This window comes from Struthio camelus, chromosome 11, assembly GCF_040807025.1.
Source record: "Struthio camelus isolate bStrCam1 chromosome 11, bStrCam1.hap1, whole genome shotgun sequence".
Taxonomy (NCBI): Eukaryota; Metazoa; Chordata; class Aves; order Struthioniformes; family Struthionidae; genus Struthio; species Struthio camelus.
In genome coordinates, this window is record NC_090952.1 from 26,447,530 (window position 1) to 26,472,108 (window position 24,579).

General features: G+C 41.6%; 1 long non-coding RNA gene across 7 annotated transcripts in view; it reads left to right on the top strand.

Moving 5' to 3' along the window:
* Positions 1-24,579, top strand: part of LOC138068749 (uncharacterized) — a 96,639-nt gene that overhangs the window by 53,100 nt on the left and 18,960 nt on the right. For 3 of the 7 annotated variants that reach the window (XR_011143480.1, XR_011143479.1, XR_011143481.1), the window contains 4 exons: positions 2,010-2,085; positions 3,848-3,936; positions 6,175-6,321; positions 8,051-9,570. This is a non-coding gene — a long non-coding RNA (uncharacterized lncRNA). Of the gene's footprint in view, positions 1-2,009; positions 2,086-3,847; positions 3,941-6,174; positions 6,322-8,050; positions 9,571-24,579 lie in introns of all 7 variants that reach the window. The other 4 variants (XR_011143485.1, XR_011143482.1, XR_011143483.1 and 1 more) reach the window with 4 other exon arrangements.

The following is a 24,579-nucleotide window of genomic DNA, read 5'->3' on the forward strand; positions in this document are numbered from 1 at the left end:
TGTTCGCAGTTGAGAGGTTCTGGCAGTGGGGAAAATCAATCGCTAGCGTGCCATTGCCTTGCCACAGCGATGTTTTCCCTGTCATCGTGATGAGTGACACAGGACGTCTGGGGAGCCTGTTCGTCCCCCTGCGGCTGCTGGACGCGGGAGCATGCTGACCGGATGGGCAGGTATTTTCTGGAAAAAAAAAAAATTTTTGTTAGAGTGATGTTATTGAAAATAAACTCTGTGCAAACATGCAGTCCCCGCTTCCGTGAGAGCGGGCTCAGTGTTGCATTTCGTTGTGTTTATTGTCCTCTAGTAAAAAGTGATGAGAGGCCAGTCCTCTTCGGATGGGCAGCAGTCCAGCAATCTGAGCTGCCCTAGTCTCACCCTCAAGTCCCTGCTCTGGGTCAGATCAAGTACCTGGAAACTGGGATGTATTCCTAGTGGTAGACCAGTCAAATATAAAACCCTTTGCTTATTCAAGAGCCGTTCATGTCATTAGCAGAATACATAGAGCCAGCAACTTTAGCTGTAGGCACGTAATTACCCTTTTCCCGTACGTGACTCCGGAGCGTGTATTATGCATAGTGATGCACTCTAGCTCTTCTACCTTTTCATGAGCAAAAAGCCATAGCTCCAAGCCAAAGTCAACCCTGCTCTCCATCCTAGCTTACCTCATATTATGTGTTTTCTCTGGGTAGTGCTATTTTGACCTTCTCCAGCAGAAGGTGTGGTAGCCCTTTAGTGGAGCACCTTGCTCACTGATGAGTGTTCTGCTCAAGAAACTCCCTTTTCTCTGGGCCTAAAAATAAGAATTATATTGCTCTATTGCAGTCGCATCTCTTGGTCAGTGAATAGAGCTGCTTGAAACCAGCAGGCTATAGTGTATATTCAAGCTTCCTAGATTCCATTAACATTTTGTTAATGAAATAGTGCTTTGTCAAAGAGTCTTGAAAACTTAAAAGGGTATTTAAGCTTCTTCCATGAGTCAATACCATGTAATGTCAACATTACCACGAAGGGATAATTCAGAGATGTCACACAAAGCATGTGTTATGCCATTTGCAGTCTAGCAAAACAGCTCAGCATTTATGTTGTTTAATCCATCTTCAAAAATCTTTTGTTCTGAAAAAGTTTGAGATCAATCTTGTCAGTATTTACTGACACAAAGCTGATGTAAGTCACTGTGCTTCTATTGACTTCATCTGAGTTGTAATGATTTACCCTAGCTTTGAATTACGCCCAAATTAGACATATGAAGAACTTGATATCAAACTTGGAAGTAATATAGTGGTGAATGACGCATGTCAGGTAAATGAAAATATGTACAAAAGAAGAGTGGAGTAAATAAATAGACTGAAATGATCTGGGACAGTACAGAAACAGTTTAAACAGGCTTAAAGGAAAACAACTTTTCCTAAAATCTCATATTTATGAAACAATGTATTTGGTTAGAAATAAACATGAAATACAGAAATACTGAGTTCAGGTCTGGGATCTAAGAATTAGGTAGGGCATGAGGATTTGGGTCTTGGTATTAGGTGGATTTCCAAAATGTTTCTGCAGCATACAGTGTCCTGGGGTTAATGTCACTGTCTCAGGGAGCCTGATCAAGTTGCGTATGGGCATGAAATCCCTCTTTCCATTTCTCTTTCCTTCCTTTCTTCCTCTTTTTAGTAATTCTGTAATTTTACCTAACATACAAGGAAGTAGTTTTATCTTGCCTGACTTTATAATAATATTGTTTATTTTACCTTCGTACTTCTTAATCCCTTTCCAGTAAAACTGTGTATAATTGATGTAGTTGTATGTAATGAAAGGTTGTGTCAGCTTTCTTCATACTTGACCGAATATGAAACTTTCTTCTGATTATCCCTTAGCTGTCTGAAATCTGTTTCAGTTTTAGACTTCCCAAATATATTGGGTCACTTCTGCAATATGGGGAATGATGCAAAAAATAATTCATGTATTTTAGTGGCAAAGGTTCGTGTTTCGTTCACATTCAGGATTTTCTTTCAAACTAGGCATCATGGAGAAAGACAGTGTCACAGACCTTCTGGAGGAGCTCAGCAGGAGGAGAGACAGCGCTGCACCGACGATGTGAGTGAGTGGGAGAAAACAGTTCTGATGTTGTATTACTGCTTGTGGCTCAGGTATGCTGAGGTCATTTAGAGGAACTTTCCGAGTAAGGGATACTTTCTGGCTTCTTTGCAAGCAACAGGAAGAAAAATAGTATAAGGCTCTTCATTTGTACTTTCATGTTGTTTCACGACCTGGGAAACATATGGGGCATAAACCAATTGCTCTTTCTGTGAAGACCTACGGAAGGCTTGCAGCCTCGTTGCTCCGGGTGAGGTCACTGCAAGAACAACCAAAGTAAGAATAAAATACGGAAAAAATCATGCACTCTGCAAATACATATTTTTAAAGCAATCCGAAAGCGCATTGTACAGCATAGTGTGTGTTCTAGCAGCCTAAACCGCAAAAGGGTCTCATTATGGTTAGTTTTTGTTGAAAGCTGCCTCATAGCAAGTTAAGCTGTACCTGACAACAGAATATATGTATCACATGCATTATATTACAAGTACGTTAAGCTCTTGGAAAATTATCTGCCAGATCCCAGTATATTTGATCAGGTGCTTTAAAGGAATACTACATGTATAGTGCTGAGTAGAAATGAGAATTTGAAGAAGGAGGAAAAAAAAAAAGTTATTTAAGAAGAGGAATCAGACATAAAATTTATGATCCATCTTGACCTGCTTTTATAAACTCAACATGAAGTAAATGCACTGAATCTGAAATACCACAGTCAGCACTGAAGTAAAATGAAGCGTGTGGCAATGGAGGCAATGTTTAAGATATTTTTTTTAAAGTTACTTCTAATTAAAAAAAAAAAAAACTTCACACAGGGAGTAATGTAACTGTAAAGACTTCACACAGGGAGTAATGTAACTGTATATATGCAGTACAATTCAGACAAAGACTGTCCCAAAGTCTTCACAGATTCTGATGAGATACTTGCAATATAAAGGAGTAGGAGAAAGGAGGCTAGAGGTCAGTATCCAGTATGCTGCATATTTTAACCTAGTATTAAAAAAAAAAAATTGTCCCTGAAGAGATTAGATACTGAAGAACTATCACGGATGGCAGAAACTGTATGCAAAGATGGGGGGGGGGTTTATATCTGCAATAGTAAGTGTTTGAAGGAATAGAGAGGTGGCAGGGCCAGATACGTGATGGTGGAGGAAACGAGGGTTGAGCCCTCCAACTCAGGACAACGAGATCAAATTCTTTAGATGCAACTGCCCTCTAATGTCAGTAGCAAATATGAGATGCAGAGCTACTTACAACTCATCTGAAAGCAGGAATTAGAAGATTCAATCTAAATTGTTTTAAAACCCAAGTCAAATACCTGGTGCAAAACCCTTGTTGATAATCTGCAAGGCTGCTATGCTTTCACTTCACTTAAAAATCCACTTCTGATTTCCTTAAGTCATCAGTATCATTAAACCTTTGTAGATCTGCTTGCACATGAACCTTACGTCTCTCCTTGCCTCTGTTCTGCGCATGTGAAATGAGGAGAACAGTATTTTCTTCCATACTTTTTTATGTTTCCTGTATCGGTTATAAACTCTAGGAAAAGAAATTCTGTCTTACTCTGTATTCAGATGGTGCCCATCCTGGCAGAGCCCTTATTTCAGGGGCTTCCGGGTCCAACCATAGGACAGGAAATCATCGCTATTTATGAAAAAATTGGAATACTTCCTCTATATGGCATTAAATTGAGTAATTAAAAGAAATCAGTGTTTTTACCATTCTATTATATATTAAACAACGACTAAATCTCATTTCTTGGTTTCAGGTGGTTTGAAGAACAGAGATCTGTGGTGTTCCAGCTTATTGGAAACTTTTATGCTCAAGCCAAGGGGATACTATAGATGGAGCTAATCTGTGAGTAAGTTTTCTGGAGGCCATTATGTCTCCTACAGTTTTGGGGTTTTTTTTCTAAGGAAGGCAGCGCTCTGTGTGTGTCTGTGTGTGAGGGAGAGAGAGAAAGAACATTGCCTAGAGGGTTTCGGTTACCACACTGTCTAAATATCCCTTATTTTTAGTTGGAGTCTTCTGAATATGAGATCCCACTACAGGTAGGTGAAGTGACCTCTTCGGTTTTGTATCTGCTCTTCTCTGGCAGACGCAAAGCTGTGACTTTGAACAGGACCCCCCTCCTGCTCTGTGTAAAGCTCTTTGAATTGCCCCTGATATGCTTCTAAGGCTCCCTGGTTGTGTGCGAGGCACTTTGAAGATGAATGCCCCAGCAGAAGGAAAACATGAAACAAAACTTACTCCCTTATGTCAGAGAGTGCTGCGCATTTCTCAAAGATCTTCAGTACAATGGTTGCTCTTTGGTGGGTGAGAGGAAGCAGACTGGTTCACCAGCTTGTAAAAGCAGCAGAACAAAATTGCACAGGGCTATCCATTGGGTGGTAGATCAGGCAAAAGAAACGTATTTGGGGGTCTCCAAAGTATTCAAGTCTGGCAAAATTTAATTGAAGTTGACTTCAGTGGGTCTTATATAATGAACACAGACTTACTATTTGTTCTTCTTCTTTTTTTTTTTTCCTTCCCCTAAAGCCTGCTGTATTGTCTAGTGGCACGGCACCAAGTCTTGCCTCTGTAGGTACAGACTGGGATAAGAGGATAATGGGGGAGTATTTGAGTACCTGGAGATCGACCATTCTTTCCCTCCTCTAATTCTTGCGTCGGGCAGCATATAGTTCACCTCTACAGGGGACTTGTGGCTACCAAATGTGGGAGCCATTTGAGACAGGACAAGCTGTCTGAACAACAGCTGCGGGATTCTGCTGGCTGGTGCCCCGCCACGTAAAGCAACGTGATTAAACAAGTCAACAGGGACTCCATGCCCTGCTGAAGGGGACTCTTTTCTCTGTCTCCTTGGAAACCCAGCTCCCTAGGTTGTATGGTATCATCAGAATATTCTTGTACATTTTTGACATACGTAGCATCTTGGAAATGGAAGGGCTGTTGTATCTTTGGGAGAGTGGTGAAGGGGTAGGAAGTTTTATCTATTCAATTCCGAACATTTCTATGACAAGTGACATGAAACTATTACTTGATGTGTTATCTAAACCTGATGGCTCAGTTCTTGTGGCCCAGGTGAGTAATGATACATGATCAAAAAGTTTTCATTACCGTCAAATGAATGCTAATTTTATTGATGGATTAATGGGCTTATAATATGAAAAATTGAACAGATATCTCAAGAGAGTAGGTGGAGAAACAGAAGAGAAGAACAGTGAAAGGTAAAAAATATAGATAATCCTTGATAATGATGTCCTAGGTGACGTTCTTCTCACCTGCCTTTGGATGATTGCAGTGCAGACATTTGAACTCCCTGTAACGTAAATGGAGAAATGCAGAACCTCCTGGGCCACAGTTCTTTTCCTTATATGAGAGATTCCCCTTCCTTCCAGTGAATTAATTGCATCCTAAAAACATCTATTTCTTGCCATTGACTTTAAAGGGATTTTAGAAGACGAGCTCAAATATAGCTGTCTACACTGTAAGTGATTAAAGTTGGGCTAGATGAGCTGACAATCTTTATGTGGATTTTTTTCTTCCTTCACACAACCCTTAAATCAAAAGGCATTTCATCTGAGTGTTATAAAATGCAGCCATTGGAGGGACAGTCGTCTTCCATATTTCAGCATCTGAAGGGAGGGAGGGAGATTCCTTTTAATTTAGAAGGTGGGAAAGATTTCACTTTTCTCTATCAAGAAATCCTGTTCATTTTGGAAAAGTCGGACATCTATGAGGTTTGCTTAGCAAAGGCAGATCCTAGCATGTAGATGTTTCTGATTGCCTTTATGGTGCTATAGTAAAAACAGAATAAAAGCCTGACTTTATTTTTATTTTTTTTCTTTTTATTATGCTATCAGACTGGTTTTCAACATGTACCTAGAGGGACCACTACAGTCTATGTGATAGTATAAAGTGAGCTCATTAATAGCCTTCTCCCTGTAACTCCAAAATATGGGTAAGCTGCAGGTGTTTAGTAATAGGAAACCTCCCAAAGAAGCATTTACGAATCCAGCGGGGAGGAATTCTTACAAAAAAACATACAAGTTGTGCATGGTGGGTTTTTTCTGTTGTTTCTCTTTTTTCAAACAGGTAAAGTTGTAAGTGAAGTGAGCATGACCTACAAGAGTCTGGCAATTGGTGAACATTTCCCAGGGGTTTCAAAAGTTGGCAAACTTGGTGCCAGAAAAGGACCTATTGTGAAACAGTGCATGAATTTCCGTTTCTCTGAGAGGCAAGGTGAGCTTCCAGAATATTAGATGCCTGAAAACCTTCTCATTTTAAAATGAATGTTAATTTATTGACATGATGGATAAGTATCAAATTACTATTTAAACATACAAATAAAGCGAGTGTTCCTTTTCCTATCTGTAAGCATTGCTCTTCTGCCAAATGATAGGCATGATTGTATTTTTTCATAATCGAATCTGCGTATCTTGTCCTCTGATAGGCCTCTGCAGAATATTGATGGCTGTAATAATTGGCTCTTTATTGGTACATTGCATTTTCTCTGGGACGTTTCAACTTTTTGCAGTAAATCCTTTTCAGTTTTACCTTTGCTACGGTCCGGTACTTACAAACGTTGCTAATTCTGATGGAGCTGTAAGACTGTGAATAAGAGCCAGTATTTTGATTTGCTGTGCAAGTCATGTATTGGTGTCTGGTATCACTCTATTTATCTTTTCTAGCAGAAATACCTTGGTGGTTACTGGCTGTATTTAGCAAGTGAACTCAATCTTTCTCCTCTATCTGTTATTTTCTGTCTGTCCCTAGCTTCAAGGGTTGGTGGCACTCTACAGTGGATAAATGCAAGAAAATCTAATAATGCTTTTCTAATATACCCATTTATCTAGTATAATATTTTATTTTAACTCTTAATGCAACTATAATCATTGCTCCATTGTTATAGTTGGATTTGGAAGTATATTTGTGCAATTTAATTAAATCTATAGCATTTCTATAAGCTTATTTAGAGTAATTAGTAATCTCAGTTTTTATTGGAATCATATTTTATATCCACTATGCTCATTTTTCTCTTTAAATTTTTTATATTTGCACCAGTTTTTCTTTTTACACTGGAGTTTCTAGCATAAATAATCATTAAGATCTTTTTCTGCACTGTGAATGTGAACAGTGTAGTCCAGCTCTCGTTGAAGTCAATGGTAATCTTTTCATTTACTTCAGTGGAAACTAGATCAAGCTAATAGGTTGCAAATTGCATTGAAGGCAAAGCCACATCTTATCATTGAAATCACTGTGTAACAAAGCACTGTATATTGATGGAAGATATAAAATAGCTGATTGTTTCCAGATTTTCTTGCCAGATAATTTATAGATTCACTTATCCAACTTTATTACTTTTTTTAGCTCATAAGTTGTGGCATTGCACTGATTTTTCAAATACTAATTTTAACTTCATCTTTCCAACAAAGATAAAACCCCTTCCAGTTAGATTTTTATAAAAGGGACTAGAAATTTACTTTTCAGACACCAACAAATTACTATCTATATATCTCAATTCGAATTGCTTAACTTTGGGCAATTGTTTAGTAATTTTTTTCTTTTCTTTTTTTTTTTTGGAAAACAAACATTTGGGATTATATATATACATATACATGTGTGTGTGTGTGAATGTGTGTATTTTTTTTTTTTACTAGTTTTGAGTCACTGCAGAGCTATATCAATCTGTTAATATAAACAATTAGCTTTCTGCTGAATCCAAAAACCTGGAAACACTTCCATCTAAATAGCATTATTCTAGTAAAGTACAACGCCAAGCATTCACAAATTCATCTTGTTTACTTTTTCGAGTATTTCAATTTTGCAATTGCAAGGTATCAACTATATATGCTTTTTTTTTTTTAGACTATTGCAACTTGCTTGTTAAGGAATTATTTTTCTCTTCTGCACAGTTACCACTCTGTTGATTAGCGGTTTGTTGCTTTTGTACTGTGTCTCTCTCCTTCAGGCAATTAATGATTACAGACATCTCTCTAACCTACAGTTTTGGGGGAAGGTTATTGAGAAGGTGACGTGGCAACAATTGTAATCGTTTCTTTAGCCTCGAAACGTCCTTGATCTTTGCTGGGCAGACATCAGGTACTGGGAGTTGGAGTGGAAGTGGCGGTGTCCAGGATGAAAGACACTTTCCTGCGTTACTTGCGCACAGATTATGCCAGTCTGTAAGAGTCTGAAAGAACATTGTGAAAGGTGGCAAACGACTTCATAAATTCTTAATAAAATGTCAATGTGAATTGCACCTTCAAAAATTGACCTTTGTAGGCTTGAGAATGGAGCCCCTTGGACGTCGGCAGAGAGCCCGCGTGGCTGGCAGCGGAGCCGCTCATAACCCCTGTGATGACTTCAGAAGCTCGGGAGCCTTTGTGGGCCGGAGCATCTTTCGTTTCAGATGGCAGGAGAACACGTTAGTTTGTCCAGCCGCTTGACTGAAAATAGAGAAGTCGAACAATTTGTGTTGCAGAGTGTGTGTTATCTTTCAGTGTGGGGAAGAGTTGTTTATGAGCCTTTAATGGAAAAATTTAAATTTAGTAACTTCATTAATAATAATTTGAATGAAGCAGCGTGAGCACCCATGCACCTGAAATAAAAATCTTAAGTACAGCAATTATTTGCATATTGTATGTAAGTGATTCCCCATTACCGTTAATGGCAGCTGTGTTCCCACATCGAGGGGACACTCCTCATCAGAAGCTGCATGCCAGTGGATGCGTATGAGCAATTTGTACAGAAATTTTGTCAAGAAATAACTTGTGTTTTGCCACTGTAAAACCATGGAAACATCACAATGTTCTTTTAGAAATGACTCCATGAATTAATTGCAAATTACTTATTAATGAAACAAATATTCAGCTGTCACTTGAACTAAACTACAGGATATGCTTAATGATTATTTTTTGAAGAAACGCTTTTGTGTTTGTTTGATCTGCATAGTGTTAACAGCAGTGAAATATGAGGAAAGTATTTGGTGTTTGGAATGGAAACTTGAAACTGGCAAAAGGAAGAATATGCGAAAAACATCAGCAAATAACTGCAAAATCAGTGAAATGCCCAAAGAAATAGCAAATCCCTAACAATGATGTTGGAAAAGCTGCCCCCTACCCCTAGCTGGGCTATGAATAGTGAGTAAAATAAGGCAATGCAGGTCAGGAAAGAGAGAAGTAGTGGTTTTCACAGCGGTATTAATTCATCCACATTTCATGTCCTGTAAAACGAGCATGCAGTCTTTTACCTCATACAGAGTGGGTAAATGTTTGTAAACTACCCAGATTCTGAAATGAATGCGAAATATTATCTGTAGTTTTAAAAAATTTTAAGAAAAATACACTCATAATTGGCAACGTTTATTATTGTTCCAGGAGGTTCCTCAAATCTCTGGACTTGGTGTCTGATGAAACCACTCTAGCGCTGAATGCCCACGTCTCGGAGCGGTGGCTTGGTGCATATCCTGCTTTAAATGCCTGGACGGTGGTGAGCCTAATGCAGCCTCGCTGGGTGACCGTGGGGCACCCAGTGGGGATTTTTTCACCAGAGCTGGCAGGCGGTTTGCTGAAGCTGTGCATTTTTTCCTATTTGCTCTCGGTTGCAAGGAGCAGATATAAATAGATAATAAAGCCTTTACTCTCTTTGCTGCACTACTGATGCTGTTTACAAGACCAGAAACATGGGCCAGTATATGAATGAGGCAAACATGCCTGCATTTTGAATAAATCTCAGGTGTCCTTGTGCTGTTGCTGCTAAATTATTTACCGTTCGGCAAGTGAGTGCCTGCATGAAATGTTTAAAGCAGGGTATTTGAGGTGAAACCCTATTGGTTTACCCAGAACTGACACAGCAATGTTCATTATCATGTTAAATCTAACCAAAATGAAAATGAAGGCTTCAATTGTTCATATGCTAGCATAAAAGACTTCTTTGGTGGCAAGTCGATGTGACAGAGATCTGAATATAAAATCTAGTAAGTGCAAACCACTCTCTTTACAGTAAATTTACCTTCTGAGAAGTTATGAGAATTGGTAGACTTAAATTCTATTTTAAAAAGGTGGTGGATTATATAACTTTCTAAATAGCCGTAAGCAGTACTAGATGTGCTCAGTCTCACCCATAAGCTTGATTCGGAATTTCCCATAAAATAAAAAATGTAGATTTAATTTCCAGAGAATGACACGTTTATCTCCGTATAATATTAGTTTTTGTGTCCTCTTAGAGGCCAGTTTTTCATGACATCACTAGGTGAGCTATAATAAAAGTTCATTCTGTATAAAAACAAGCTTATTCATGATCAGAATTCTTCATCTTTTCATTATCATCTCTGTTCACTGAACTATAGGGAAGGTTAACTGCAAGGTGAAGTGTTAGTGGGAGCCAGGCACATCACTGTCTCCACAGGGTCTGTGCATGTGTGCGTGGAGTACTTGCGAAGCTTATTGCCTCATGGTGACTATCTTGCTGGAGGCTTGTTTTGCAGGATTGCTGCGGAGGACTCCTTTTTTAGAGTGCTGATGCAAACGGAGACCTGTTTGTGCACTTCTGCAGTTTTTCTCCCATTTCATCTCAAGTCCTTGTTCAAACAGAATGTGCAATATATCTTCCAGATCTACTCACAAGCATCGCCTTCATGCTGTGCTGCGCTGGGGATTCCCAGGTGGCAAGTGTGTCGGAGGAGCTCTTTGGAGTTACGGTTGCAGAAGAATTCGGTGAAAGTTGGAGGGATTGGCCCAAAAGGAGAAAAAAGATCTTCCCTGCCTCTCTCCCTCCTGCTCTCTCTCCTGCCCTCCCTCTCACATAGATTCCGTTGATTTGGAGAGTTAAATTAAGTCTTTTTTGGGGGGCAGAGTAAGTAATAGAAATGATGAGATGAAACACTTTGAAATGCCACCTCTTGAGCAGGCTCCTCCATCAGGAAGCAGGAGGGCTGTTTGCTCTGTTCCACTTATGTTCTGTAAATGAGCCTCAACCCAAAATGGCTTAGTGAAAGCAAGATTGGATGGAGACCAGCATATACAGAAAAGGGAGAATAAAGCTGTTTCTCTTAGTGCTAAGGATGGTGAATCACTCACAATTAATAATTTATTGAAATACGCAACTGCTTGCATCAGCACACAATTTTTCAGAAAAAAATTAAGGTCCTCAATCCCATAATACTTGCAACAGACTTTCTGCTCTGGCAAATGGCATGTAAGTAACAGTCTGTGATCTAAAGCCAGGCTTGCCTTGTCATAAATGAGTTGATAAAACTTGATTTGGAGCTTGGTTGCAATAAAACTATAATCTTCCAGAATAACATGAACTTTTTTTCACAGAATGCTAAAGATACTTTATGGCATATTCTTCTCTTTATGCCTCCTGTTTTCATCTTTAGTTGTAAATGTACTTAGTGAAGAAGAGTAAAACGTAAACATACTGTAGACACAAATGTGCCAAGCACCTTCAGCTTTCACTGACGCTTCTAGAGAGCATAGGCAGAAGTGAAATATCTGTAACTGTAATTGAGAGACAAAAAAACAATCTATGTTTAATCAACATTTAAAGGAGGAATTACATGTGCCACAAATCCCCTTTTATATTGCACTTAAAATCCTTTACCTGCCCTTTAGTTTTCATGATTTGCCTTATCTTCAGTGTCACTTAATCATTTTTCAACAGGATTTGCTTCCTCATTGCCCATCTGCTCTTCCTTTCTAGTTCTGCATTAATGCCGGAACACCGTCCCAATAGTTTCCTTCTACCATGCTTTGATGTCAGACATCCAGGGATTTGAATTTTTTTCATTCAGGTTCAAACAGGCAAAAAAAAAGTACCTGGTTTGTGGGAGTGACAGATTTTATTTTCAGATGTAAATGTCTATTGCTAGAGCAAGGGCTGTGGGAATAAGGGGGAGCAAACAGAACTCGTTTCACCTGTTGAAGGCTATGGGAGCATTGCCCATGAGCTGACAGCATTGGTGGGTGCCCGATGGCCATGCTCTGTCCCACTAAAGGCAGTGGCAATGCTTCTCTTGATCCCAGGGAGAACAGTATTCAGGCAGTGTGCTCTGTATCTGGTCTGTGCTAACGCGAGATTCATCCTCCGAACGTGTTAACGAAATTCTTGATCAGTGATTAAGAGGGCAAGGCAATGTTCTCCTCATGACACCACTGATGCTTCTCTCCTCATGACACCCACTTCTCTTGCGTGAATTGCCTAGTTAGGTGCATGTGTACTGCATTAGAAACATCATTTTGAGAATCTTGGTATGTTTTATTAAGTATTGAATGAGTGATCTTTGTGTATTTCTTTGTGTTATTTTCAGAGTAAAGGGAAGCCTTTAATCTTGTGTCTTACTAGTTTAGGAGATTAATAATGTGAATAGGTCTTTTGCAAGGGGAGTATTTTGGATTTTCTTTCAGTGTTGACAGGAAATCTTCGAAAGCAGTTATGTTCTGCCTTCGGTGCTTACAAACTTAAACAAAAAAAAAAAGATTGTTTTTGATATAAACCCATTCTAGGTTGTCATGTAGCTGTGAATTAGTTCATGGATCATTGATCTGAATAGGTCTGCGAGTATAGCTGGGGATATTATCCTCTCTCTCACATCACTCTCTTTGCGGGGAATTAGGCTCTCATGATAATTCTTACAAAAATGTGATTTTTAAAGATATTGAATGTCTGCAGTGGCCAATACTTGAACTGTGGTTCTTGGATTATTTTTTAATTACACAAAAAATGCTTTTAAAAGCAGCCCTGACGCACAGCTGATGTGGATTCTGAGGAGTGGGAGCAGAACTGTGCCAGCAGAAGTCGTTCTTTCTATTTCCAAATAATATTTGCATCAGATCTTATGAAGCAGGGCACAGTTACTTTGTTACAGAAGTCTAGGCTGTCCTCTGTACAGCGGTTAGGGTTGGAAACTCAGATGTTCATTGCTGCTCAGTGCTGTAATGGCAAAATACAGCAGAAATGAGTTCTTCTGCTGACGCAGCGCTCCGTAGTTGGCCCACCAACCACCAGACCTTGGCCTTCCCCGCACCAGAGAATGGCTCTTGAATTTCCTCAGCAAGAAAGCCTAAAAAGGGATGTGGTGCGAATGGATCAAATTCTGCTGTTCTTGAATGGTAAAACTTCACTTGACATTTTGCATATTAAACTGAAAGCCCCTGGGCAGGTGTTGGGTAGACTGGCTTTGATGTAGACACAACAGACCAAAAGGAGATGGTTGCTACCAGAACGCAGGTAAAGGGGGATGCATAGGTAACAAGCGGAGACCAGGACAGAGGGATTCCCTGGACAGATTCTTAATGGACTAATTTAGAAAGGAAAATGGTTGCTTGGAGAAAAATTAGAGAGGTGATGTTCAAGACAGGTATGACAGCAAGAGAGAAGACATGAGGGAAGACTGGGAAGAAAGCAGAAGTGAGTAGAGGGAGCTGAAGCAGAGGCTGTTTCTGAGGCTGATAGCGTAAGCAATGAGAGGAAAGGGATTGCTGGACTTGGATTTGGTTGATGAATGTATGTGATGAAGTAAGAAATGCACAGGCTGAGGAGGAAGATGGCTTTAAGAGGAAGTGTGGGGCAGATCCCTGAAGAAGGTGAGAAGCCACCATATGGCTGGTCATGAGGTCAGTAGAGATGAAGGAGCTAGAAAGGGAAGAATGATTTTAATAGCAGAAACAGGGTGCAGTGAGAAACAGAAAATAATATGAACTGTGCAAAGAACATTATTGGTATTATTTACTAAAGGCCAGCTTGTTTTGTATCTTCTAAATGCCTTCTATTATAAAAAGTAGAAGGCAAATTTTAAGAGTAGGTTTTAACTTCTATTTTGCTCATAAAAACAAAGACCATTAGTTTTATTTTACTAGTATCTTGTAAGTAAACAGAGTGGAAAAATTTCAGTGTGGTAGAGATACATGATTAACCATTAAAATTTTGTTCCACATTCAGCATGTAAGAAATAAGAAAAGGATGGCAGTTAATACATAACTTTATTTTGCACTTGAAAGTGCATGATTTTAGGTCTTGATCTTACAATGCTTGGCACATAGGCAGAAAGCTAGGAAGTCAGCTAGGCTTCCCAAGGGTACCCGAGTCTTCCTGCTTGCAATGCGTGTTGAGATTGTGGCATTAAACAGTAGAATTGCTTCCTCGATCGAGTACTATCTCATTTATTGTGTGCGCATGCTATCTTACAGAGTGGCGCCCTGATCATGGATTAGGGACTGTAGCACTACCCTTGAAAATAAAATAGGAACAATACTGATAGCTAGTAATAGTGGCACCACATTATTTAGGGTCAGTTTTGTAGATGTTCATTTTTGGCCCAAAACAATAGATACTAAGCATCCAAACAGGGAAAAACCTTTTAACCGAGTAGAAATATTCAGTTGTGAGCTGTAAAAGGAAGTTGAGTTGAATATTGTGAAAAATTCAAAAAGATAAAAACGATTTCAGTTTGGTAGTCTTTCACTGGTTTTGCAGTTTGGCAGCTGTCAACATCTCAAAATATCATCTCACCCAAACTGTTGAAAGAAAGAAACTCTTTGATTTTTCCCTTGAGACTCTGAAGCTGAAAATGGACTCTTTGTAGTCTCAGCCTCATTTCAGACGGTTTTTTTTTTTTTTAACATTCTTGCTGGCAGGAACAACTAATTCATAAATAGAGTCTCTGTTAATTAAATAAGTTTTATCGTTTTAACTTGCCTTTTAAAATGAAAAACAAAGTAAATCTCTAACATATTTTCCTCTTTATTACAAATCTTAAGAGACTAAGCATCACATTTCCTGCATCATTAATAATGCAAATTAGTTTTTGTTTGGATCTCACATAGGTTTATAGTTAGAAGTAAATATTTAATGCACAGATCGGGAAATCAAATCATATATAGCATAAATTTTACTTTCTAGTTATTGAAAGTTAATGTAAGAAAGATTGGAAGCACTGTTGTTTCTGTTTATTTAACCTTCCTTGCTCTTGCTTTTCTTTCCGTCTAACTCTTTGTAACTTGTCATTAAACACTGTTATAATCCTACAGTATCTGTTTTTACTATCTTTACAGTAGCCACAGCGTTCAGCGTTTAATACCATTTTAAAGTAAAGGTTAAACATATATAGCATACTTAGGGCTATAAGGACTATATTTTTGATCCTGATTATTGGCAGGGAAACCAGGCGATTATTTAGAATAATATCTAAGAATTTGTTGACTTTGCATCAGTTTTTCTTAGTTTGCTTAATGAAGAAAGTCAGATAGCCAAATGAGATTAAACTTCACTTGAGGCTTGTATACTACGCGTAGTAGTACCTTACGAGGGCAAGTGCAAAATACTTGGCCTTGATTACTTGTTAACACAGGGATAGCCTGCAAGTAGTATATATATTCTATAATAGGATATTCAGCCCTTTGTTTTTACGCATTATTCCCAGAAATATTGTACCTCTCTTCATGTGAAATGTCTGTAGGACTGATACTGTTGAAGTTTTGCAGGACGACCGTATTGCCACAACTGAAATATGCAGTAGTAATGAAATTGTACAGTTTAACTGAGTGTTGGTATATCTCTGTTTTAAGCTAATAATGAATATAAACTATATATGACCTCCGTAAACGAGAGGCCTTCCCTACATTCACACACACGTCCTCAGACAAATCACAGACATTTCACAGTGACGTCGGTGCTTTCTGTCGTGACTCGATTTATTTTTTTGTTGTGGAAAACAAAAAATAGCAAGCGTTCTGTAATTTGTGCCTGAAATCTGATAGTCGAAAAGACACAAGAGAGAGAATTCTCCAGTGATAAAAAATTAAATAGATCCATTTATCAATATGACAGAGATCTGACCTGAAAGTTAAAGTGTTTGAAAGTTAAGTGAGGTTCTTTGAAGGAAGTTGAAGCTGCACTCCAGATATACTGTAGTTTTAGTAAGTCATTAAATCAACATAAAGCATTGGCAAAACAATAAATTGCCCACATCATCCCATCTGATAGCTTCTGGGAGTATTAAATACGTTATCCGCTCTCCAGATGTGTGAAGCTTTTTCCTTTCTTATACCTCTGTTCTTCCGCTTGAAAAACGTTCGCACCGTGGCTGCTTTTATAACAGACTTGGTACAAAACTGCACCCACGAATGCTTTGTCAGACAGCTCGTTTGGACTAAGGTCTTGGAGAAACAGGAGTTGCTTGAGGACCAGCGTTATTAGCTGAGCTTTGCAGGTGGGGGTCCTGCGCACCTAATCACTCTCTGGGGGACCTTAAAAAGGCGCCACTGCCTTGACAGCAAGCAGGGAGAGAGCATTGCGGGGCTCTTTGCTCTCCTGGGGAGGCCTAAGCCCCGCTCCGCGGCGCCGACCCTCCTCGCGGAGGAGGCCGCTTGGTGGGGCGCGGGGGCGGCGGCGGCGCTCGCCGGCCACCCGGCGCCCGTGAGGCTGCAGCCTGGCTCCTCCTCGGGCCCCCCGCGGGGTTACGGGGGCGTACCGCCGAGGAGGGGATGAGTCCGGGCCTCTTCGGCTGGGAAACGACGCAGGTTGGGGACCGTTTCCCCTCCTGCGGGTTTCTTCCGTGGCGAGAAGCGCGGAGGACGTTACTGCTCATAGTGCACGGTGCGCGTACCCAGCGTGACGTCCCCCGGCTCCTCCAGCAAACGTCCTGCCGGCTTGGAGCGGGGAGGCTTGGCCTGCGATGGCTGTAGCCGGCTCTGGCCTCTGCCCCGCGGCCGCTGTCGCGGAGCCGCGCTGGCCCGTCGCGGCCGGGGCCATCTGTGGCAAATCCGGCGGCGGCGGCACCCGTCCTCGCTCCGAGGAGGCCCTCCTTCTCCTTCGAGCCCCGTGCTCTCCCTCCCGGGCCGCCGCGGCGCTGATCGAGAGGTCAACGGCAGCGATGTTTCCGCGGTTGCGTTTCCTCACCGATAACGTGCGACTTGCCAGGGGAGGGAGCGGGACCGGGTTCGGGCAGCGCCCTTAGGAGGCGTTTGCCCCCGGGGCGGAGCGCGTGGCGGTGGTGAGCGCCTGGGCGAGCCCTCCCGGGGACGCCGCCTGGGCCTGCGGGGCAGCCGGGGCGTCTAGGCAGGCGTTTCACTGGCCCCCTCCGCCGGGCCGGCGTGGGTTCAGTCCCGTCGCCGTATCATCGCACCTGCAAGCAAACAGCAAAAAAAAAAAAAAAAAAATTGCTGCTTTGCTGCTGAATACCCAATATTTCCAATACGGTCAGGCCTTGGTGGGGCGCTGAAAGGTGTTCCCGCAGTCCCACGCGTGGCTGCGTGCCGGTACTCCTCTGCTGGTACGCGGCTGGTCGGAGAGCGGGGACGGCAACGCAGGAAGGTTGCTTTTATCATGGGCGTTACAGCAGCGGGGTGGCCTAGAGGCTCCTCCTGGGAAGCGGGCCTCGAGCTCGGGACACCTTCGTCCACGAGAAGCGTGCCCCCGTCCCGCGAGAGCTGCAGGTAAGCAGGGCAGCACAGCCAAAAGGTTGAGGAGATACAAAGGCAGGGGAAAGTGCACGGATTTAACTAAGGCCTTTTCGGCGGTCTGTAAGCTGTCGAGGACCGGTGACGGGAGCCGGGCTGCCTGACCGCCCGCTGGGCGCCTGGCTGCTGGGTCACACCGCATCCCTTTTTCGTTTACGGATTCGAAAAATCAGAGCAGCTCCGGCTAAGCTTGAGTCTTGATATGGAAAAGATAGCTGACAATGGCAATAAAAATAACAGTAAGCAGTTGAAAGGCCCAGCTCAAATCGTGCTCTGTCAACAGCTTTGCAATCTGTATAAATATGAGAGGAAAGACAAACAACTCTGATTTCTCTTTAAGAGTGTGAGTATCCATTGTCATAGATTTAAATTAGGGTGTTTTACTTGTACTGTATGTAAATTCATTCTTGGCAAATAACCCATGTCCACTAATGCATGTGTATTTTGGGTCTGTATAGTTTTGGTCTCCGCTAAATACAATGAAATTTGATAGCACGCAGAAATACTTGCATGGAATGTCAGATTTTTTGTGTGTGCTTCTCACATAGCCATAAAAGAGTTTACACATTTCTAATTACTCATTCAAAAAGAGACTTTGCAGCACTTTTAAAAGAGAGCCAATTTTTTCCCTACTGTGTTCTGTTTTTACAGCTTGCGGAAAGCTTATTTAACGAAAGTTTAAGTAATCAGCGAAAGTCATTTCTGAGAAAAGACTGACAGATATGAAGCCTCTTTTCACACTTCATAAGAGGTGGAGATAGTAGACATAAAATTTACAACTGAACAGTACTCTGTTTAGCTTAAGTTATAGAGTTATTAGCGTTTCAGGCATACGATAGATTCTAGCGAGGTTAAGTATTTTGAAGGGTTATATATACTTTGCTTAGCTGAGCTACAAGCGGGCGCTAATAGTAATAACCTACCCCTCCAAACCTAACAACCTGTACGCTCCCGTGGGGCTGATGCCCCTCTAAAAATACGTGCCCGGAGCTGACTTAGCTTCACGGTACGTTAATAAAACACTAGCGATACGTGTTCTTCTTTAGAGAGGCTTCCCTCTGGTTGTGAAAGTAGGAACGCCGTGAAAACGGGGCAGATAGGACCGGTGGGATGGGAGGTTAGTCCCCAGGGGGCTAGCTGGGCCGTCGGGTCTGTCCCAACTCCTGCAGAGCGCTTTGTAACGAGGTCAACTGGTAATTGCACCAAGTTTTGCTCAGCAAGAGTAGCGCTCCCGATGCCGCTGTGTCTTCAGGGCTGCAAGGGCTGGCGGGGCGCTTCAGCTCCGCCGGGGCAAAGCCGGGCCGCGGAGAGAAGACGGGATCTGCCAAAGGAACGGCCGCGATCCGGCGTGGGAGCGCGCGACTAGGGGTGGCCCCGCTCCAGAGTGCCTGAGACCGAGGGGATTTTCTGCAGCGCGTGACCAGTTAGGTGTTAAAAGAGCGCTGAATAAAAGAGGAAGGACTTGGCTGTATTACGGGACTGAGCAGCTTGTGAGAAATTTCCATTTCAGCTCGTGCAAACGTGCGTGCCTTCTAGAGGTTAGTAGTAAGCGTTTGAGTTTGAATCTTGCTAAATGGTATGAGATGCCCAGATGTTGTGGCGACGGGTAACACATACAAATACTTAGCACAACATATAAATAAGCAAACAAAAGCAATTGCTAAAGGCACTTAAATGTTAAGTGCTCTATATCATCTTTCATCACCAATTTTTTGCAGTGCTTTACATATGACTGCTTACCCAGGAACAAACGGCAGGAAGGTATTAATAGTTCTTTAAAACAACGTAAATGCTGTGAGCTGGAGTCTAGTGCCACTGAAATTACCTTGAGTTTTGCCATTGGTTTCAATCGAATGAGGCTAGGACTTTGTATTTTCCGAATCAGGGACATATCATTCATCCTCATTGTGGCAGACGTGGTGTGACATTAGCACAGTGAAGTGGCTCACCATACAACTTACATCAATATACAGTTTAAATATGTTTAGCCTAATGTTTGTATATTTTTTATTCACTTTGATGCGAGCCTAATACAGCCAGCCTCATAAAGCTCACTCTTGCACCAGATTGAAGTGGTGCCTTTGTAGCATTTACTGGTTGCTCATAAATCATGGTGGCACTTTGTTACTGTCCATAAGCAGTTTTTTATGCTAAAGGTTTCAATCATTAAGATGTACAGTATTATCTCTGGCATAGTTTTAGTCTGGGAGAAATTATGCTGAGAGGTGCTTTTGTATGTATGGCATTTGTAGAAAATAGTGTGCGTACAGCGTGCCATTTGAAAGCTGATACATATGATACCATTAGCTGCTGTATTAACAAGCACTTTAACTAAATACACAGGAAATTCTCTTGTGTGTTTATGCCGTGCAGTAAAAGTACTTGTCACACCAGTTTGCAGATTCCCAGTGTTTACCTTAGATGTGTATTTCATTTCAATTTAAGGTTTTCTGGGCTTTAAACACTTGGATTTCAGGTACAAATCTCAATTACACGAGCGGTGCCCTGATTTGTCAAAGCCTATAGGTTTGCAGCTTTGGTTATAATACCAACAGTTCCTAAATCCTCTTCGGTTCCCTCTGAAAACTGTATTCGGAACGCATTCAGCGATCCTGCAGGCAAATGGTTAATTTGCACTATGTTCTGTTCAAGAAAAGGAAAACTGTCACCCTGTCATTTTAGAGTCTGACACTAAGCTTGTCAAAAGAGACAGCTGTTAAACTGAATTACTGTTGACATGCAGAGAAACGGCCCTTGCCAGATGTAAAGGACATCTGCGGCAATGAAGTGGTACAGGGTGGCTTTTAAAATGTGGTCATACTGGTATTTGAATAGAGCGTCTATGGCATTAAAACGTGGCCTTGACTCAGACAGTTTAAGGCAGCGAACCAGCGCCAATGAGAATCACAAAGAAGTGCTGATCTGTTGCTATATCCATAACTTATGCATGAATATGAAAACAGTGCAGTGTCAAAGCTATTAAGCTCTTATCTTGTATCCAGGAGGATGTGGGTTTAAAACACAGTAGGAAATATTTTGTATTTCTAGGTCCTTGAATGTGCGGATAGGTGAGGTGTAAATTCGTAAGTTGGATTATGCAGGGAATGAATAGAAATAAGTCTTCTTGTCTTCCGCTAACAACTGTTCAGACAAGAATTGCAAAGGGCATTAAGCTTATGAAGTGAGCGCGGGATGCGCCTAGCCAGCGTTTCCGATAAGGCTGCCTGCGTGGCGAGCGGGCGGTGGGTGGTGGGGAGGTTGTCCTTTGGAGAGGAAAGCAAATGCAAATGGAAATAACTACATGGAGATGCCTGTAAAATTTTGTCCCTATATCTCAACGTGATTTACATAAAAAAGTTGGGCTACCAAATTCATTTTGTAAAAAAAGGTAGATATTATGAATATTTTATAATTTAGCGATTGAACTGACAGTAGGGAGTTCTGCACATTATGTAAGTGTGTGAGTCTTTGATTTGCATGTTTTTAGGGTAGAAATAAAGCTGTTTTGGAAAAAAAAGTATCAGTTAAGCAATTTTGCTAAATTTATGAAAAATGAAATGTTATGAGATGAAGCATGTATTCATTATGAAATGAAATTGATGTTTGAAGCTAAAAAAAATTGAGGCCAAACAACATTTTGAATATGTTAGCAGATCATATCTCGATGATTTATTTGTATGTTTAGTGGTGGCAGAAACCAAAGAGTTTGCCATCTGTAGGGAAGGAGGCAAATGGTGATATTTCTAAATCATTTGGGCTAAACTGCTCCTTTCCACAGGAAAACAACAATAGCAATTTGTTCCAGGCAGCAAAAATGCTGGAAGTGGCAGGGGTGAGAGGTGAAGGATTTTTGATTTCTTTGTAGGAAGAAAGTTCAGCTTCCAAAGCACCTTGGTTTCAAAGGCGCAGGGGCGTCCTCTATCCAAAATATCTGACTGTGGCCGAGGCAGGCTGGTTCCCCTGAGCTTTCACTGCGGGTGGTGGAGAGGGGCCGCTGTTGGCCCGTGCCGCCCCGTGGGGAGCCGGCGGACCCGTTGCCCAGCCTGACCTGATGGCCTCCAGATTGTGCAGGAGATGGATGGCAGCCAGGAGGTAGTGACGGGACCCCACGCGTGCGCGGTGTGCCGCTCTCTCTCGCCACTGCCAGCGTGGACCACGTGGGACCTCGCACGTGTCGCCGGTGGCGTCCTCACCGATCCAGATGGCCGTTGGTAGCTGGATCACGGCAGGAGGCTGAGATCTAACCTGGGCCATCCTGCAACTGCATTCATCAGCAGTTGCCGCAGGTCTTCCGTGTATCAGACGGACATTAAGTAGTGTCAGCATTTAACTAACACGGCACCGCGCAGCAAGCAGGCAGTGAGTAGCTGTTGCTTTGTCCTGCGGTCTCTGGGAGTCCGTGACTCCGGCACTTTGTCCCAGTCTCTGCTCAGCACCTTCGGTGACAGCAGTCGATAAGACTCTGCTGCCCTGGAGTCTGGGCAGGTGGCTACGTTTTGGGGTTCGGGACGTTCAGATGGTGGTTCCTCGAGCGTAGCTGTGTGTGGGGACAGTGTAGCTGCTTGACTGCAATTCAAAGGCAAATGAATGACAATTAGCTCCTGGCTAATTCTGTCCAGCACATGCCACAAACCGTATACACGAGGAAAACTTTGCTGATGGTATTGCTGCGTTAATGGAGACGTTATCAGGTGGCTCATTTTTCATCCACTGGCCTTTGAGAAGAGCTCTGTGACAACTATGGGAAAGTAAGTGTAAATCAAAATGTTAAACTAAGAAAGTTTTGAATGTGTTTTAGCTTCTGGAGGACAACAAGGCAGATGGCTGCCTATCAGGAGTGCCACCATCTCGTTGAGCCCTTGAGCGTGCTCCAGGGATGGCTGGGAGCCGCAGGACGCCGGGTGTGAGCTTCCAGCCTAGCGGGGAAAGGGGAGACAGACCCAGGAGGCAGTTGCTGTACAATTACTTTCTGCCGTGCCGCTCGGCTTCTGCGCGTGCCACGCTCTGCGCCGAGCCGGCAGCGTCACTCCTGCGCGCGCCGCGGAGGCGGCACCAGCTATACACGGTTCCTGGGGCTGCCTTGGGGGGATTTCTGGGTACTCATTGTCATCCTGCCAGTTTTACGAGAGCTGTTTGAACAAAATCTCCAATACCTCTTCCTGAGAATGTTATTTTATGCGGTGATGAAAAAGGCTGAAATCTGAATACACGCTCTCAGTGGACGAGGCTGAGCTGAGTAATAGCTAACTTTTTACAAACAAGAACAAGGTGGAGTATTTAAATAAAGAGGTGCAATGGTATTATTAGATGGCAGATTTTTCTGTGATAGGTCATGTAATATCATCATTAGTTTATTAGCGTTTACCATGAAAAATCTGTATCTCCTAAGCTCATTCATACAGGTTCAGATTTTGATTGACGCCAAAATAAAATAACTGACCTATAAATTGTAACGCATGATTTAAATGGTGCATAAGTGCATTATTTGTAAGTCATTGCAAGGATCAGCAGTGTGCAACATACACAATTTAAAAAAATTGTAAAATATTTTCCCAAGGTAATATAATAAGACATTACGCAACTCTTTTTGTGAATATTTTCACCACGCATTCATATTAGTTGCAATAATCAAACAATCTAAGAAAAAAACTTATGACATCAGCCATTTGAACTTCATATAATCAGTCCCAAGTTATAAAAAATTAAAATTCATGCATTCATCACAGAAATCTGCCTTGAAATCTTTACATGTGGTCAAACAAGCAAAGTGCTGTCCTTGAAGTCATCCTGAAATTCATATTTGTAGGTATGGTCCTACTTACCTGTTTGTTGATGTTGCAAAGGGATCTTTTTTTCTCTTTTTATTCAAATGAAGAAATGAAACTTTCTGAAGTTCGTGCGTCTCCGCTGGAAGATGATCGCTGCCTGCTGTATATTGATACAGCGAGCAGGGCTGAATTACTCCAGCTGAAGATCTACCCACAAGCATTCGCTTCCCAGAGATGTATCAGAGAGAGCGCTGGAGCGAGGTCATTGACAAACGGAAAATAATGCACAATGGCTTATTATATCCATTTGTTTGGGAAACCAGTGATCTCCAGGGAGTGAAATGACTCCACGTTACTTTTTAAATGCCATATTTCAAATTGCTGCTTCTAATTCAGCTTTTATGTAGCCTGATAACTGTCCATTACTGTAAGAAGAATCTCACATAAATGGAAGTTATTCTATCCAAGGTCATTGTGGCTCAGGGTTTCCTTAGTCAGGCTATCTTGTATTATTAGTGCTTGGTGAGTACCATCAATGTGCTTGGAGTTTGACTGTACAAGTTGCATAGTGGAAGTGCCCCTAGAGGTTTGCAGTGTAAAATGAATTAATAGCACCTTTCAGGCTAGATCGGAATGACTGATTTATTTTTGAATTCAGCATCTTCCACTGCTTAGAGGTATTGTGGTTTCTATGAATGTTTTGCAGTATAAAGGCATTCTTTTTTTTTCCTCTTTCTCTATGATATGAATGGGAGAAATATGTATTTGCAAACAGAGGTGGTTGTTACCATTCCTTGATTGGATGTTCACGCCATATTTCTGGCAAAAATCCAAAATTCTGTTTTGAAGGACGTCGACGACAAAGGGTGTGTCTCACAGAGATAAAATGAGACTTATGCAAATAAATAGCCTTAGGCTATATTATATCCTTATTACATACGGATCAGCATGATGGGAACTCTTCCCAATGCTGAAAACCATTAAAGGAACTAAATTGCTGTAGCTACCTGTATGGTCAAAATATGAGGTAACATTTAATCTGAATTTATACAATTCGATCACTGCAGGGAGGTTGGAGGTTTCATAAGCTATGATTCCACCATCTCCTGAATACTTTAATGATGCAAAGTCTTCTGCAGTCCAAGAGAATTTGCAAGGTGACTAGTCTTAATGTAAGGTCACGAGGAGTTATTTTCTTTCTTTAAAGTAGCTCTCCCCTTGTGTGCAACTCTTGAAGGCCTGCTGCAAACTTGTTTGTTGCTGACTGAACT